The sequence below is a fragment of the Ornithodoros turicata genome, chromosome 6 (genome assembly GCF_037126465.1).
Source record: "Ornithodoros turicata isolate Travis chromosome 6, ASM3712646v1, whole genome shotgun sequence".
NCBI classification, from domain to species: Eukaryota; Metazoa; Arthropoda; class Arachnida; order Ixodida; family Argasidae; genus Ornithodoros; species Ornithodoros turicata.
Genome location: NC_088206.1, coordinates 7,922,273 through 7,928,543, shown reverse-complemented (window position 1 = coordinate 7,928,543; position 6,271 = coordinate 7,922,273). Strand labels below are relative to the sequence as shown.

General features: G+C 47.4%; 1 long non-coding RNA gene across 1 annotated transcript; it reads right to left on the bottom strand.

Annotated features, from left to right (window-relative positions):
* Window positions 1–393: 393 nt before the first annotated feature.
* LOC135397602 (uncharacterized) lies at window positions 394–3,028 on the bottom strand. Its single transcript, XR_010423671.1, has 3 exons — window positions 2,838–3,028; window positions 2,046–2,504; window positions 394–626 (listed from the first exon to the last, which is right to left on the bottom strand). It is a non-coding gene; the product is annotated as an uncharacterized LOC135397602 (long non-coding RNA).
* Between the last annotated feature and the right edge of the window lie 3,243 nt (window positions 3,029–6,271).

Here is a 6,271-nt window from a genome sequence, read left to right as displayed (position 1 = left end):
ATGAAACAATGATTAAAAACAAGTTCAGAAAGGACAAAGTAGCGGATAAACAGATTTTTCTTGTAGCGCGTACACTTTCGGTAAAAGAAAGAAGCAAATTTGGAAGCAATTACAGCTTCCCCATAGTCCCAAGCACTGCAAGGCTCCTAAGCTGTGCATAAACTTGTATGCGATTAGTCTGGAAAAGGACGAATAGTTCTGGCAACGCATCTAGTCCACAAAAAGACTAAAATTGCTCTCTTTTTTTTTTTTATTATAGTGCAATCTTCCTCGATCATAAAAATCTGAAATGGCTGCTCAAAAAGGGATGTCCTTGAATGCGAATCGATAAATAGTAAACTCGTGCTGGCGGTGGGTATTGAATACGAGGCAGCGAAAAATAAGTTGTGACAATGGGGTTGGAGTTTACTGTTCTCCTGTATGTTACAGCCATGATGTAGGAATAAGAGCCTTTCCCGGGTAAGAACACTGGTAGAAGACGCTGCTGCTTCACTGAACTGCTGACGAACTCTGCAGTGACCAGCCGGTTAAGAAGTAACTCCTTCGGTAGCGGAACTTTCGGTGACTGTTGTTTCGTTGACTATCGTTTCGTTTTCTATAGCTGGGTATTCGGTGATGTCCCATCGCTGCGTGAGAGAGAGAGAGAAATATGTGGTACAGCCAGTGCGTAAATCGTTGGTAGCAATGCCTCAGTGTGCCTGAGGTGATGATCCAATTAATGAGGCCCGTGGGGATGACGTCACGCGCAGCCTTTGACCACCTTGGAGGCAGGTGACATGGGAAAACATGGGCATGCGTCGCAGGCGTCTTACTACGGGCCGAATGAGGCGGCAGAGCGTGTTTTCAGATTTGCCTCTCGTAACTGAACGCACAACGCGACAAATCACGCAATGCCCTCCTACTGTGACTCCGGTGCGGCAATATGGTTTCCAGTGTCACGTGACGTCACTGCACTAGCCTCATTATCTCCTCTGGTATGCTGAAGGGCGTCGTCATCCTGTTACTCATCAGATTCAATGATGAGCCACAGGTCTTTGTTACTACTTTCCTACTCAAGCTTCGCCTACGGTATATAATTAGGGAGTGACTTTTTCGGGTTAAATGCCTTTCTCAGATTCGGGGGGTAAAAATCGGGCGCTATTTTTTATATCTGTAATTCGGGGAGAAATCGGACAATAACTGTGCCTTCGGGTGTTATCGGGTGTGTTTGTTTCTCCTCTTTTCTATTAAGTCATTTCCTAATCTCTCTTTTTTTTTTTCTTTTTTTGCGGGATCGTGACCTTCCAGCGGTAATCCCCGAAGGAATAGACAGTGTTGACACACATCGGTGCATTGCTGGGAACGTAAGTGACCCATTCTTACATGTTATACGTGGCGACCTTTCTTCGTCTTCAGTGGAAACGTCACTTGAGGATATCATAGTGGCTGGAGTTCGGGGAGAAATTGGGTTTAACCCGAATTGGTCGGTGGTCAGTTCGGGAGGAATAACCGAGCGGAATCGGGTTTAACCCGAAAAACACTCCCTAGGTATAGTGCATCACTTCCCGCAGTTGTCACCAGGAACCTACCCCCCACGATGAGAGAATGCACACCACGACACGGACAGACAGGGGCGCATCAAGGATTTTTCCGAGGGGGGTCCGCCATGGACAATTGCCGGGTACATGCTGGGATTGGTCCATTGAACCCTATGTTCAAGTCTGGAATTGAGGGGGGTCAGGACATCCGGAACCCCCCTAAATCTGCCCCTGCGGACAGACAAGAGGCGACGCTCACTAGTAACACGTTTATTGAAGACAACTGACGACAGCACCGAGACCGGCAGGTCCTTTGCTACGAAAGTAACCTTCAGTCGACATTTTTTCAGTTGAGGTCACCTTCGTATCAGAGGACCCGTCGGTCTAGGTGTTGCCGTCGGTTGTCTTCAATAAACGCGGCGCTAGGGAACGCCGTTCCTTGTCCGTCCGTGTCTTCTTGTGCGTTCTCTCATCATGACCCTCAACCAACACATTCTCCATCTCGTTACAAGAGTTAAGTGCTTTTACCGCAGATCGGTTCTTTGGAGTCGTCGACGCATTCCGAGCAGTTGTCTTCGCCGTCTTACGGTCAGACTCCTCTTTGGTACGCTCATAGTAGCGCATGATGGCAACTACAAGCGCAAACACACACACTGTGGCAAAGACCGCCACCATCAACAGGGCAATCGTGCCCATAATATCGGGTGGAGGATCCTCGTCAGCCATGCCTTTGTGGAACAGAGAATCGGGATCAGGAAGCTCGGCGTCGGGTGTTCCGGGCACGTGAGGTCCTGCTGCAGGGCCACCTTCGCCACCTGCGTCTAATGGGGCTGGTGCGATATCCGGTGCGCCGGCAGGTGCCGCTGCGGGACGCTGTGCGGCAGAAGGGACAGGTTGCGGAGCGGGGGGGCGCAGGGAATACCCAGGCTGACGGGACGGTCCAGGTTGGGCTGCTGGTTGGGCCATCTTGAAGCCGTCCTGTCACAACTGGACAAAAGATACCTCTTTGTGATAACCTCCATGACGGTTGGTAACGGTCCTCCTCAAAGGGAATGCAGCGCAGTCATTCCGTCTGTATTTATGGAATGAAAATATTCTTCGGAGTTATTTTGGAGTTCGTCTTGAGGACTACTCTCTGCACGTGTTAGTCTACCAGAACAGCGAGCGCCCCCGTCGACTGCGGGTTAGAATGTTTACTGGCGTATCTTCAGTATTATCCTGGGTACCTATGCCCACGACCAAGCGTGGAGTAAATGTGGCAACTGCTGCAACACACTTTGCATGCCCGTGGAAATTACCAGTGCAGTAGCGACTACTTACGCTGATAAGAAGTCCGTCGCTTTAGTCCCCCGCAGCTTTCAGTGAGATATCACTACGCTGGTTACGGCGGCGAGGTTATGCATTTGTAGTCCCGCGACATATGGGAATAAACCCAGTATGTCTCCAAACGAATATATGCAACAGGACCAGCAGCTTCGACAAAAATAGCATCGTCTTTGTTTTCTTCGTTCATCGGCATACGTTGTTTACGTTGTTGTTTGTAATGACGACGATGGTGATCATGATGGTGACGACAACTGTCATGTTCCTGGCATCCTTTTGCTCCTTTTATGTCAACTGATATCGTTACACGAGCGGCATGCCTCCTAGTCTGGAGAAATCAAATGAAATGATTCTCCAGTCCGATATGGTCATGGCACTGGTCAGTGGCTAACAATGGCTTTGCTACTGGCTTCACTGCCGCTCTGTATCCTTCTGGTCCGTTGTTCCATGACGTTACATGACAGGACGTCCGACCTCCACCAAAGGAAGGACATTGTCCCCATGTCACTGCCACGAGGGACGCATTGTTCGCAGAAGACAAGCCACAGACTGAGACAGTGGTCAATAATAACAACGAGTGCCCTCTTTGCACAGGGCGTGTAGGTGCAGCAGAGGCAACACCATCTACAGTAATCAAAGCCTGATCGCTTAAACGAGGCCACGTAATCATAAGAGTCCGCCAGTCACGACCACGCATCGGTTGCCGCAAGGGCGAGCCACCTGCAGTCGTATGGGCAGCCACTTGTAGTAATAGAAAGCCCGTGTTTGAAGTCAATCAATCAATCAATCAATTTATCGCACTCCCAAAAGTCCCATACGGGCGTTACATAGGAGGAAAAAAATAATACATAGAAAAACAGGCAGTAAGACAGTAACAACAAATGGAAACAACAGGAACAACGTTATACAGGTAGGTTACACACGGTGTCGTAAATGGCGCAAGATTTATACACTGGAAATAGAATTACGAAATTGAGACGGGTCAGTTATGGTAACGATGTGGGGCAGGAGGTTATTCCATTCAATGGCAGCCTTGGGGAAAAAGGAATTCGAAAATGATTGAATGTTACATTTTAAGTCGGTGAATGCGGTGAATGGCTGTAGCAGACTACGTCCCGACACTGTATAGGTGGTGCTGGTCAGCTTTAGCGTCACATGGCAACAATGCGAAATACGCGAGAGTGGTATGAATACCATAAACGCTTGGTATGAGAGGGGTGCGCCAACGAGGAGGAGAGGTACTCCAAAGTTACTCATGCACAAGTCAACTCCGCACATAAGTCTGCAGACGTCCGTGATTGGTTCAGGCGGGCGCATGACACCCTCATGTCGCAATGTACAGCGCCGGCACGCTTCAAGCTGCTGCTTGTACACCGACCATGTTGCGAAAGCGCTCGTCGCGGACGATGCACTTAAAGCAGTGTTTCTCAAACTGCGGGTCATGACCCCCAAATGGGTCACGAGCCTTTTTCTGGGGGTCATGGAGGGTCCAAGCAGACATGCGACATGCCTTGAGCCACACAAACCAATGTATTGATTTGCTTGTATCAAGAACGAACAACAACTTTATTGCGAGATGATGAACGGGGAGTTTCATCGCCAGGGGCGATAATCGACCCCATTGCTGGTGGTGATGTGGGGAATGAAATAATGAACCCCTTCATCAAGAAAGCAAACACATCCTTCTCATTAAAATACATGATTAAATCAACATTGTTTTTATTGTTTTTATATTGTTGTATTTGTTGTATTTGTTGTATTTGTTGTATTTATTGTATTTATTGTATTGTTGTTTATATTGTTATATTATTGTTATATTGTTTTTCATTGTTTTTATCAGGCAAAGTGAGGCTTTGTTTGTATCTGTCCCTTCTATGTGTTCCAGCCTCAGAACACCAGATTGTTTTATCATGTATTTAAATCATCATCATGTTTAAAAAAACATTAATATGCATTTTTTTTTGTAGCTCTCTTTGTGGTTAATGCCCTTTAAATAAAGTACAATGTAAATGTATCTGCTTCGTCGAAAAAAGTAAATTTTCGGAAGGCTTATAAAGGTGCGGGTCATTGTAGAGTTGTTAATGCTCAAAGGGGTCACGTACTGGAAAGATTTGAGAAACACTGACTTAAAAAAAATGCGTAAAATATTCGCGGTATCAACAACAACAACAACTTTATTTTTAAGACGATGAATGGGGAGTCTCATCGCTAGGGGCGATGCTCTGCCCCAATGCTCGTGGTGATGCGGGGAATGAAATGAATTGGCGCGGGGCTTCCTCATATTCAGAAACGACAGTCACGTCATGGCTACGTAATAGAGCGATCGTCCCCGTCACGTAGCTCGAATGCCATATGAAGGCCCGCAAATCGGGGAAAATTCTAACTCACGGCGAGAGACAGCTGGCGCAGAGAGTACACGTACGTACGTGCGGAAGCTACACACAGAGGAAACGCTTGAGGAGCGAATGTGGGCTCGTAAGATGTAATGTCAACGAGCACGGAGCGATGCTAACCCCCTTCCGGCGGCAGCTGTGAGTCACAAAAATAAAGGACAACAACAACAAATAAGGAATGAGGATGTAGTGAGATGTAAAGGGACAAAATCTTGCACAAGTGAGGATACCCATATACAAGACGTGTTTAAAATCGGAACAATAGAAGCATGCCGAACTATATTACAGTGAACCCTCGTTATTATGACCATGGTCGTTCCCGAAAATTTTGGTCATAATGCGGAATTGTCATATTAACGGGGGAGATTTGCGGAGGTTTCACTGCATTGTTCCCCAGGAGTATGGTCGTAAAGCGCGTATGTCAGATTATCGGGGGTCATATTAACGAGGGTTCACTGTAATGGTAACAGGTTGTGCTAGCTGCTGCGGAAACCTAAACAGCTTGTATTATCGTATTCACCACCCTCGATGTACGAATTACATTCTCCACTGGCTCCACGTGGAATGTTCATGGTAGGCGCGACCGGCTAAGGCAGGTGCGTGCAATAAGGCCCTGAAACCGTTGGGAAAATACAGACAGACCTCGTCGTAGTGAGAGTCCCTTATGGTCACTCTATATCGCACCATGCAGAGAAATTGATCAAGAAGTTGGAATGAAAACTGAATAATAGTCAGCCAATGATGGCGCGCTTTCGGCGGTCGTAACTATGGAGAAGAGCCGTCATCAATACGGAATGGTAGCCACTAGTAGCCAGAGAAAGCCTGTGCTTGAAATCGTCTGCGTCGATCAGCTGGAGCAGACGACATCGCGAATCTATACCTCCACCTCTCGAAGAAGTGAGGGATGGCACCAAGGAGGTTTTATGAATACAGGTGGCGTTGGTTTTGTACGCAGATGACGACCAGCGACACGTTCAGAGATAAGACATTTGAACATTTTGTCGCGCATGAACCTCTTACAACCTCTGCCTGCGCTGC